Raw genomic sequence first — 13205 nt, 5'->3', positions numbered from 1 at the left:
GACAGATGACATACAGAATAGCAAACCCCACAGAAATTAAACAAAGTGCTGGAAGAACAATTAACATCTTTGGGGATGAAAATGCCGAGGTGGAACATTGCTAATTTTAGGGCACAGAACCAAACCTGAATGACATCTTCATCTCAATGTCATTTAAGCCCACAAAATAAGTATTGTGATTTTACCTACAAGTCTGGTTGTGTGTTTTCATATCATTTCACAATGTCATCAGTTTCTGATCAGTTGCAAGCAGATACATGAGCATGTCCCAGGAAATTTTGTGACTTTTATGTAGCACATTTTAAATCTCATCCCAGTTCCATAACAGGAATATGCCTCAATAAACACGTGGACTAATTCTTCCTGAGATGAGTATAAATCCCAGAATAAATAATAATAAGTTTAATATTATTTATTTAATAATATTTAATCATTTAATAATAATAATAATAAATCCCAGAATAAATCCCATCCTTTACAAAAATGACTCTATAGCTGGAGAGTGAAATTTGGAAGCTCCCAGAGCTTAGGATGCTACCATGTTCTTAAAGCAGGAGAAAAGCCTAGCACTCAGCAAAATCTCCAGACTACAAAAATTCTGATAGATGATATAATGAAAAAGAAAAACTTTATTTATTATTGAGATCATGAAGTTTGTAGCATAATTCAACTTTGAGTTTATATATAATCAATAAAGATAGTAAGACGTAGAAAATAGCATATTTTGAGTATTAAATTTTGCATTGGTGGATTCCACTCAACCAGTATTTTAAAATACCATATTTCCAGATGCTCCAATATTTTTTCTTTTCAATAATTTGTGCTATTATTTTCTAATGCAATTTCATACTTCATGGGGGAACAAAGATATGTGTCGGGGGGGTCTAAAAATAGAAAAGCAGAGTCAACAGTAAAATGGTCTTATGTTAGGAAGTTCTTAAGGTAAGGCCATTTCATGTGCTTCTACTTCCAAAAAAAAAGAAACAAACAAGTCATGACTCAATCCTTATATTCCCTGTAATAGTCTTAGTATATAAGAATAATGTAATATAAAAATGTTTTAGTTAATATGGCTTTTAATAAGAAAATCTATTTTATCACTTTCTATATTACTTATGAGTATAATTATTAACAAGCACAAACTGAATGTCTTCAACTCCACATATCCAATGAACCACCAGCATGTAATTGAAATCATTTTGCTTTAGACAAAGTGTAAAGATACAGCATATTCTAATTTTTTTTGCTATTTTAATATATGCAAATCCTCAAACAATATTTAACTGTATATTACACAAAAATAAAACACCAGTTAATCACTGGTTTGGAGTTGGAAATTCAGCTTGTTCAAAATAAATTCTTTTCCAAAAGAAATAATTTGCCTAATATTTTAATTCTTGCCTAATATTTTAAACATAATGTTTATTATTTTATAGTTTATATTGAATAATAAAAGTAAAGTGTGAGCTTCTTCACTCAAGTGTCAGGTATTCATATTTTGCTGACAGCAAGAGTAAAGTTGCCCAAATTCATTCTACAGTTCATGGGTTGTAAAGAGTCAGACACAACTTAGCAACAGAACAACAACAAATTCATTCAGCAAAGTAGCTATATAACAAACTTACACATGCAGTGATCTAATTAAAAAGAAAAATTTGAAACCAAAAATTTGATTTATCTAGAAATCTATTCCTAGCATCCTGTAACCTTTTCTTATCAACTCTCATTCATTCAAGTCTAAGTCAATTAAAAGCTAATCCAGAGAATGTCCTGTCACTGCAAAATATATATGTGGAAATGATGCTTTAGGATCTAAGCTGTCATTTGCTTTGCTCACAACATTAAATATCATTAATATGAGTTTGTTGCTTAGGAATGAAACACCTACCTATGTTGCCACCAAGATAAGAAACTTGTACTTTTCTAATTATAATTTTCCCCATTAATGGTTGAAAGCTACTAGGTTACAAATAGAATGAACATAATGAAATGTATCCAAAGCATGATTCACTTTAGTTCAGTTCAGTCGCTCAGTTGTGTCCAACTCTTTGCGACCCCATGAATCACAGCATGCCAGGCCTCCCTGTCCATCACCAACTCCCAGAGTTCACTCAAACTCATGTCCATTGAGTCGGTGATGCCATCCAGCCATCTCATTCTCTGTCATCCCCTTCTCCTCCTGCCCTCAATCTTTCCCAGCATCAGAGTCTTTTCCAGTGAGTCACAAAAGGAAGATGGCCCTAAAATACAACAGACATCGATAAGTGGGGCGTTGGGGAAGAGTGTGGAGTGCAAAATCCTCCCTAGGTGAGAACCACCGGCCTAGGTGGATGGAATCTGTACAAGACACAGACCAGGGAAGCTTCTGATGTGCACTGGGGCAGGTGGGGGACCTTGGAAGCAAAGCTCCTTTAAAGTGTGGGAATGCCAGCAAACAATTGAAGACATCTGCCAGATATTGAACCTGCAGTGACATAAATCTACATAAACATTTTGAGCTTGAAATCTGAGATTAGAATTTTCAGAACCCAGCAGATGACCTGTCAGGAAAAAAAATCTCTTCTAGGCTAGAAACATAGATGAAACTGCTCAATCTTATGATATTTAGGAGAGAAGTCCCTCTGGATGAGAGGCCAGCATTCAATGCACCACATCTCCCACTCAAGACACTTGCCAGATTTTGGACTTTCATGAATTGGAAGGCTGAAAAACTAGACTCTAAATTCCCAAGTGAATCTCACCCAGGGGCCAGAGACATGCCAATCAAAATTTCAAGAGGCTACACCTAAGAAATAGGAATAAGCTGAGTATTAATCAATCTAAACTGTAACTACAGCTGCTTGACCTGGTTCAATGCTGAATTGGATTTAGCTCTAGTCATTCTTTCTGCCTAACACAGCAGCCTGGTGGCTCAGATGTTAAAGTGTCTGTCTATCAGTGTGGGATACCTGGGTTCGATCCCCGGGTAGGGAAGATTCCCTGGAGAATGAAATGGCAACCCACTCCAGTACTCTTGCCTAGAAAGTCCCATGGACGGAGGAGCCTGGTGCAGGCTCCACTGTCCATGGGGTCATAAAGAGTCAGACACGACTGAGTGATTTCACAACACAGCAAAGGAAACTAACATTTTCAGGCACACGCACACACACACACACACACACATACACACACACAAAAACCTTCTCTGATGCTAGAAATGTTCTTTATCTTGATCTGAGGGTGGTTACATGTAGGATCAAATAAATATATATATATATGTATGTATGTAAGTATATATATGTATGTAAGTAAATATATGTATTTCATGCATAAATATCTGAATATTTAGGTTTAAGATTTTAGTTTACTTTCCCACATTATGTTATACCTCCATTAAAAAGCATCATAATAGCAATAACCATAATTTTATATTAAATACCCACAATTGCATCATCCAAAAGAAAGCTAGTTTCTTGAAAATAAAATATATCTAATCATTCCTTCATCATTCCAGCCCTATGCCTTACCTACTCCTGCCTGAATTCCATGTTCCTTATCATTTTTCCTTTGTTTTATTTAGTTTCATTATGTCTATTTGTATTCCTAAATAATGTATGTTGGTGGTGGTGGTGGTTTAGTCGCTAAGTCATGTCCTACTCTTGTGACCCCATGGACTATAGCCCACCAGGCTCCTCTGTCCATGGGGATTCTCCAGGCAAGAATACTGGAGTGGGTTGCCCTTTCCTTCTCCATAAATAATATATATAAATAATGTGTATAGGCATATATATAACATATGTTATATACCAGTTGTAATGAGCAGCATTTTATATGAGATGTTTAAATTCATTTGTCTTTTTCACTGTGTTTCAGTATCTTACACGCAATAAGCCTCAAGGTCAATGGTTTGTAGCAATTATTCCCAGTTGCCATTTATCTCATGGATAGACTTACTTGCTCTAAATAGATTTTTGAGGCCTTTTTTTTTTTTTATTCTCCCCTACAGGAAAAGTTGGAGTGTCTTTTCTGTCCTCCGTACATACAATGTTCCCTCTAATGGCGATAATCAAATTGTCTTTTATTCCTTGATTTTAATATGATCATATCATATCAGTCATTTCTTCCATCCCATTAGTTTTATTTTAAACACATTATATATTGTCCTCCATTTCTAAACTGTCCATTAGTACAATAATGGTATTAGGTTGGTTCTCATTTTGCTTTCATAGCTCTGCAATCTTATTTCAACACATTCTTTTGTTTTATCAGTTTGTATTTGAACAAAATGATTTACTGAATACATACTAAATTCAATTTGTCTATGAAATAAATCACAACTGGGAAATCTGCTTCTGTTCCTTGAATTACACTTTCTCTTCCTGATTAGATTTCTCAACTGCCTTTTGCATTTTGTACACTTCGTCTCCTTTCTTCCTCTTACTATGGGTTTTGCCGCTTTACTTTCATTGAAAAATAAGAATAAATCCTCCTTGACATCATTCCCATCTTCTCTGGGAACAGACTCCACTAACATCAAGCGCTGGTATGAGTTTCACTTTTTTAATGAAGTTTCTTTAGACCAAGGCCATTGGAGTGGTGGAGCAGAAAACAGACTTGGAGTGAGAGTGAACTATGCACAGGCATCTGACCTTGACTCTTTTCTGCCATCCCTCTAAGTGTTCATTCCAGAACCCATTCCAGCAAGTCAGGGTTGTAGCTCACACCTGTGGGCTTTAGCACATTTCCCTTTCTACGTAGTGCTCTAGAATATGGGAAGCCAAGGAATGTGGCAAAGCCTAAAATAACTGTGATCCTGGGAATAGACTAGAAACTGAAGGATACAACCCTTGGTTATGGCAGGTCCTGACACAGTGAAAACCCTGGCAGTTATACTTATTGGGACCCAGTGATGATCCAGAGATATCTACCATCCCTCGCCTATCATTATATAAAGAAGAAAATAAAATAAATAGAATAAATGCAATATTATTTATGAATTGAAAACAGTGTAATAAGTAATTTTAGCAGAGAGGGAAACTTTATGATGAAACTTGGCCACAGTTTTGAACTATTTCAGCAAATATTCTGGTTGTTTAGAGAATGTATTTGGCAAATGCATCTTTGATAAGGAACCTGTAAAGTCTAACACAGTCCAAGAGACATTACTGAGGAGCCTGGTGGGCTTCCGTCTGTGGGGTCATGCAGAGTCGGACACGACTGAAGTGACTTAGCAGCAGCAGAAGCAGCATTCATCTTTAGCACATCCATTTCAATGGAAAATGATTTGAATGAGTTTCTTATTTTGAAATGAAGACTGTAAGATAAGGGGTAATGGTGATTTGTGCCACTTTCTTCCATGACTGACACAGACAAAACATTAGCTTCCTATTCTTAACTAAGATCAAGGTTTTTGGTGCTCAAATTGATCCCTACAAGTATGTGGCTTTGTAATGACAGATTAAAGTGCTTTCACTTCTGTTAAAATCTGAATCTGAATTCTCTTAATACAGAAAATCCAGGAGAGTGCAGTGACACAAGTAGCTTGTGTCCGTAGTTCTTTCATTTCAATTGAGAAGAAACAGCCTGTAGAGCAGAGTGCCACAGTTTGCTCATTCCCCTGATGAAGGACATTTAGACTCTTTCTAAATTTTGACCCAGAAATCTCACTCCTGGTATTTACCCTAGACAAATGGAGGCTTATGTTCACAGAAACATTGTACATATATTTATAGAAGTGAAGTGAAGTTGCTCAGTCATGTCTGACTCTTTGCGACCCCATGGACTGTAGCCTACCAGACTTCTCCGTCCATGGGATTCTCCAGGCAAGAATACTGGAGTGGGTTACCATTTCCTTCTCCAGGGGACCTTCCCGACCCAGGGTTTGAACCTGGGTCTCCAGCATTGGAGGCAGACGCTTTAACCTCTGAGCCACCAGGGAAGCCCTTATATTTATAGAAGCATTTTCATATTTACATAAAACTTACCATATTAACAAACAAGAGAATTTAATTATATGTATCTATGCATTTGTCTGTATACATAATATATAAGCATATATTTATTTACATATATAAATATATATTTATTTACATATATAAATATCACCAATATATATAAATATATCATACATATATAATCTCCAAGTTGACTAAGTGGTAAATAATTACAGTTTTCATTTCAGAGACAGTATTCAAAATAACTATAAAAAATACTTTTGCTGTCTTCATGAAACTGCTGTAAAAGATCTCATGCAGATATTTTTGTAATTGTCTGAACTGAGCCAGAACTTTCATTTATTAGAAGAATGCCAAGAAAAGAAACAAAAGAAGTAGCACACTTTCAAGCTGTAACATTAGACTAGGACTTCAAATTTCAATCTGCTTTTATTACGCATAATGGAAGCACACCTCATAGTAGAATCATTTATGAACATTCTTAATATACTATAATCCAAATACACTAAAGCTGAAACAAGCATATAGAGGATCATATGAGAAACTATCCACAATACATATTCTTATTTCTGTGGGGAAAATGATCTGTGATTTTTTTTTTCAAAACTACTGGTTGGCATGTTGTATTTGCTTTAATTGTAATAATGTTTCAACTTGCTTTTAAATCCTGTCCCTATAAATATTGTTTAACCTACTTTATATGATTTTTGTTTTCGCTTCAGTATTAGCCTCAACTCAGAATGGATTTACAATCATAAACATGTGTTCCATACCTTGCTTGTATCAGAGACTCTTACCATCCCAGGAACTGAACTTTTGGAAAATGTTATCACAGGTCTCACATATCTAGTTTTAAGGAAAGAGAGAGTGATGATTTTAATTCTAGAAAGTACATAATGATATCAGGACCTTAAGTTGCCCTCAAATGCTATGGACACTGTTATCTAAAACCTATTTCTTTGAGATCCATGATTATTTCTGCTTATGACATGATTACTTAGTTTTAATGACTGTGTCCAAGAAAAATGATATCAAAGAAAAAATGCTGACAGGTTAATAATAGGGAGAAGTTCAGGTGATGGTAATATTAATAATAACAGGAAAAATCTTTACCCTGAAATTTAATGGAACATTTTTTTTCTCATATTATTCCTTCTAGAAGGTTGAGGTACCTATTCTGGTACTCTTTACACTTCTAAGAGAAGAACCTACACGAATATAAACTTGGTTTAAATAAATGGTGAATTTGTTGTTGTTTAGTCACTCAGTCATGTCCAATTCTTTGCAACCTCATGGACTGCTTCTCTGTCCTTTTCCATCTCCTGGAGCTTGCTCAAACTCATATCAGTTGAGTCAGTGATGCCACCCAAATATCTTGTCCTCTGTCATCCCCTTCTCCTCCAACTTCAATCTTTCCCAGCATCAGGGTATTTTCTATTGAGTCAGCTCTTTGCATCAAGTGGCCAAAATATTGGAGCTTCAGCTTCTGCATCAATCCTTCCAATGAATATTCAGGATTGATTTCCTTTAGGATTGACTGGTTTGATTGTCTTGCAGTCCATGGGACTCTCAAGAGTCTTCTCCAATACCAAAGTTCAAAAGTATCAATTCTTCAGTGCTCAGCCTTATTTATGGTCCAACTCAGACATCCATACATGACTATAGAAAAATCATAGCTTTGACTATATGGATCTTTGTCAGCAAAGTAATGTCTCTGTTTTTTAGTATTCTGTCTAGGTTTGTTATAGTTTTTATTCCAATGAGCAAGAATCTTTTAATTTAGTGGCTGACACCATCTTCTGTGATTTTGGAGCCCAAGAAAATAAAGTCTGTCACTACTTCCATTGTTTCCCCATCTGTTTGCCATGAAGTGATGGGATCGGATGCCATGATCTTAGCTTTTTGAATGTTGAGTTTTAAGCCTCCCTTTTCACTCTCCTCTTCACTTTCATCAAGAGGCTCTTTAGTTCCTCTTCTCTTACTGCCATAAGGATGCTGTCAATTGTATATCTGAGGTTGTTGATATTTCTCTGGGCAATCTTGATTGCAGCTTGTGCTTCATTCATACATCAGCATTTCACATGATGTACTCTGTACAGATGTTAAATAAGCAGGGTGACAATATACAGAGTTGACCTATTATGCTTTTCCCAATTTTGAACCCATCAGTTTTTCCATGTCCGGTTCTAACTCTTGCTTCTTGAACTGCATACAGATTTCTCAGGAGGCAGGTAAAGTGGTCTGGTATTCCCATCTTTTGAAGAATTTTCCACAGTTTGTTGTAATCCACACAATCAAAGGTTTTAGCATAGTCAATGACGCTAAAGTAGATTTTTTTTTTCTGGAACTCTCTTTTTCTATGATCCAACAGATCTTGACAGTTTGATCTCTGGTTCCTCTGCCTTCTTGAAATCCAGCTTAAACATCTGGAAGTTCTCAGTTCACATAATGTTGAAACCTGGCTTGGAGAATTTTTATTATTACTTTGCTAGCATGTGAAATGAGTGCAATTGTGGTAGTCTGAATAGTCTTTGGCATTGTCCTTCTTTGGGGTTGGAATGAAAACGGATCTTTTCCAGTCCTGTGGCCACTGCTGAGTTTTCCTTATTTGCTGGCATATTGAGTGCAGCACTTTAACAGGATCATCTTTTAGGATTTGAAATAGTTCAGCTGGCATTCCATCACCTCCACCAGTTTTGTTCATAACAATGATTCCTAAGGCCCACTTGACTTCACACTCCAAGATGTCTGGCTCTAGGTGAGCGATCACACCATCACGGTTATCTGGGTAGAAGGACTATGCTCATCTTCTCCTGTGAGAACACCAAAATGGCAACTGGCTGCTGAAAAACCACCAATAGGAGAATGTTGTTGTATTGTGTTTAGTCACTCAGTCGTGTTCAACTATTTGCAGCCCCATGGACTGTAGCCCTCCAGGCTCCTTTGTCCATGGAATTCTACAGGGAAGAATATGGTGTGGATTGTCATGTCCTCCTCCAGGGGATCTTCCTGACACAGGGACAGAACCCCGATCTTCTGCATTGCAGGCAGATTCTTTACCATCTGTGCCACCAGGGAAGCCCAGGAGAATGGTGCAGCTCACCAAAAAAAGATACCCCACATCCTAGGGCAAAAGAGAAGCCTGAACAAATCAGGAGGCAGGGTTCAATTGCATTTAAAATAAAATCACAGACCCACCAGAGACGCTTGAAGGGCACAAAGAAAACCTTGTGTGTACCAGGACTGAGGGAAAGAAGCAGTAACTCCCACAACAGACTGAGCCAGGCCTGCGCTTGTCTGTTTGATTATCTCCTGTGGAGGCACAGGTCAGCTGTGACGTGCCAGGGGGACAGGTGTTCTGGCTGCAGCAGACCTGAGGAGGCGTGGCGTGTGGAATATGTTCCCTTCGAAAAGGTTGCCATTAGCCCCACTATAGAGCCACCAAGCGGACAACCCTAAACTGGAGAACAATTGTACCAAAGTTCTTGCACAGTTGCAGAAGTTCTACACAACAGATTTCCCACCCTAGGATCCAGCAAAAGGACTAAGAACCCCCAGGGACACAGCATCTTGCAGGGCACAACAAAATCTTGTGTGTACCAGGACCCAGGGGAAAGGAGCAGTCACCCCACAAGAGCCTGAGCCGGACTTGCCTGTGAGTGTCCAGGAATCTCTGGCAGAGGTGTGGGCCAACAGTGGCCTACTGTGGGGTCAGGGGCACGAAATACAACAGTCCTGGGAGCCACAGCATTCTGGCATAAGTCCTTTTGAAAGAGGTCACCATTACCATCATTACGCCTACCATAGTTTGGCCTGAGGCCAAACAGGGAGGAAACACAGCCCTCCCGTCAGCAGAAAATTGTATTAAAGATTTACTGAGCATGGCCCTGCTCAGCAGAGCAAGACCCAGTTTGACCCACAGCCAGTCCTTCCCACTAGAAAACTACCATAAGCCTCTTACCCTCATCCATCAGAGGCCAGACAGAATGAAAACCACAGACACAGAAAGCTAACCAAAGTGATCACATGGATCGAAGCCTTGTCTGACACAATGAAAATATGAGCCATGTCATGTAAGGCCACCCAAGATGGATGGGATATAATGGAGAGTTCTGACCAAACGTGGTCCACTAGAGAAGGGAATGGCATACCACTTCACCATTCTTGCCTTGAGAACCCCATGAATAGTATAAAAAGGCAAATGGTAGGATATGACCTAGTAATTATGATAATTAATTATATCTCTTAAAAAACTAGGTTATTTGGTTCATTTTCTTGTCTACCCCCAAAGTAGCTGATTGCATCATTACTGTCCCAAGGTTTGCCTGAGAAGAGCTGCTGGGGAAGGTGTTACGAGTAGAGATGAGCTCATGGAAATTCCAGGCCACATCACTTGTGTACAGAGAGATCCAGAGCTGGGCTGAGTGGCCAATTCCTTCCCCAAAACTCTCATAGTAATGAAATAGAGGATATTTTCAGTCTCTGGTCTTAGAGAAAAGCCTCTCATAGATGAATTCATTTGAAAATTTCAAACTCAATCTTATAGGTTTTTTAGATCATGAAACCTTCATAAATAAAGAAAAAGTATCATCATGATTTACACTCACCTTTCCACTGGATCTCCACCTTTAGATGTAGCTCTCCCTGCCTGAGTATCTCTGGCTTGCTAATCAAAAGAAACTGTGTGATTTCAGGTCAGCCTTTGAAATGAAATCCCAGCATGCTTCGATGCAAAACTGTTTTTATGTTTACTGTGGAAGAATGCTGTGAAAAGATGGCCAATTTACTTTTACGACAAACAACCCCCTCCATACACACACACAGACACACATACATACACTCTCATCATATATACTGATCCCTTCACTGATATGTGTTAAAGTAAAATTAATCATTACATCACCTAGGTGATATTAACTACATAAAATGAACAATATACTTGTACATTTAGAGACAGAATTTAATAAAAGTCCAGTGATGTTCTTTTTTTATTTCACAAACTTAAGATAATCTGTAAAACAACTCTTAAGAAGAAAGATTACCCTCAATTTTCCAGATTAAAAACAAACAAACAAAACCTGAATTCAAAGCAGTTAAATAGTCAAAGTGGTTAAAAATACTCTAGCTAATAAGTAGGAGAGATAAGAATGAAATATTGTCTTATACAATAATGAGCATTTTAAAATTAAGCATTTATTCACTATTATTATAATCTTAATATCTCTCAATAGAATTGATACTGATTCATTAAAAGTATTTTACTGTCATAAAAACCAAAAAAGCAATTTTTATAAGATGACACTGTGTTTATCTTGATTTTTAGATTTGCACTTAAATATATCTGAGTGGTATTGTTGTTTTTTTTTAAATCATATTTGTGTTTTCTTTAACCAGGGGGCTAGAGAAAGGCAAACTAAATTACTTTCCTTCAGGTTAATTTGGACTACAACCAATTTTGCTCAAGTTTTCTCTCCTGAGCATATTTACTGATCCTAAATTAAAAGTGATTTATAATCTTTTTTTTGTCTGATTTCAAACATTATGACAGAAAAGTTGCAATATAACTTAGCATTTCTTTCTGCTCCTATTTCTCCAGTCAGCATCATTTTCATGGAAACAAAAAAAACTTCAGCAGAAATCTTTGAAACAACTACTGTAGTATTTACATATGCAAATATATGATAGATATTAATTTTTAAATATATGAATGTGAAATTGAGAGATATTATGAAAATTACATTTTTAGAGTCAATAAAATGCATACACAGATGTGTGTTTCTAATTAATCTGTGCTGGATAAATTTCTTAGTATTCTCTACATGTGCTTTCAGTATTTGTTTTTTTTATGCTAATGAAAAATTAAGTATGGTTGTCTATCATAATAAAAGACTAAAGCAATATATAATATCATACATTCATGTTACATTTAAATGAACACATAATTTTTCTTATTCAGGGAGTATATTATTTATATTTACACTGTAGCATGCTATATATTTAAGTTGACAAATTGAATTGTCCATCTTGATTTTGCTCTTATAGCTATATATGAATATCATTAGAAACATGAAAAATTCCCTAAAAAGGAAGAGGTTTAAGTTGAAAATGCATATTTTTTTGGTTGGCAATCTTTTTTTTTTTTTTTGCCACCTTTAAGTTCTTTTCATGCTACTTTCAATACTCACCTAAAAGTGTGAGAGATCTCACAGCTTTATTATTTTAGAATAAAGTCATGTTTTGTTCAACAGGTATAAAAATATAAAAATCTATTAAACAGAAATACATCAGATCTTTTGTAAGGTGAAATTGTGTGAGGAAAATGCTTAATGGTATAGGTCATTAGTATCTGTATAGCACACATGACAATTTTAATTTGTTTATATTTTTTTATGAAATATATCCTGCCCTAGTGCTATTAATAGGAACTTTGTCAGTTTTATTTATGAACAAATATCCAGCATTTAGAATTCAGATAGATTTACAGCTGAATTTCAGGTAACCTGCTATGAATAAATGAATTTTATTTTTTACAGAATTAATTGTTTAGGAATTCAATATGCATCATAAATGTATTATCATCAAGTACTAAACTTCTGCAAGTAGAATTCGTTTTTTACTAGACATTTGGTGCTTTGCCATTTTATTTTTTTACTCAAAAGATATGCTTCAATAGGTTGAAAGTCATGCTATAGCTTCACTGAACGTCTTGAAGACTATAATTTTTCCTGGTACAAAATATAGAACAATTTTTCTTTTCCTCCATATTTTCAAACCAAGTAAGGAGATCCAACCAGTCCATTCTAAAGGAGATCAGTCCTGGGTGTTCATTGGAAGGACTGATGCTAAAGCTGAAACTCCAGTACTTTGGCCACCTCATGAGACGAGTTGACTCACTGGAAAAGAGTCTGATGCTGGGAAGGATTGGGGGCGGGAGGAGAAGGGGACAACAGAGAATGAGATGGCTGGATGGCATCACCGACTCTGTGGACATGAGTTTGAGTGAACTCCGGGAGTTGGTGTTGGACAGGGAGGCCTGGCGTGCTGTGATTCATGGGGTTGCAAAGAGTTGGACACGATTGAGTGACTGAACTGAACTGAACTGAAAGCACAATATAAAAGGTGGAACAGATGAGTGACAGCTACATGGAGACTGAAGATGAGGTGGTGCTATTGACTGAACTGTGTGCTGCCCCCAAGTTCATATATTGAAGTCTTGACCTCCAAAACCTCACAGTGTGACTGCATGTGTGGAGAGATGCTTTAAAGAGGTTC

Source organism: Moschus berezovskii, chromosome 26, assembly GCF_049115385.1.
Source record: "Moschus berezovskii isolate FMDL1 chromosome 26, NW_MosBer_1.0, whole genome shotgun sequence".
NCBI lineage: Eukaryota > Metazoa > Chordata > Mammalia > Artiodactyla > Moschidae > Moschus > Moschus berezovskii.
The sequence above is the reverse complement of the archived record's forward strand: the minus strand, read 5'-3'. Positions refer to the sequence as shown.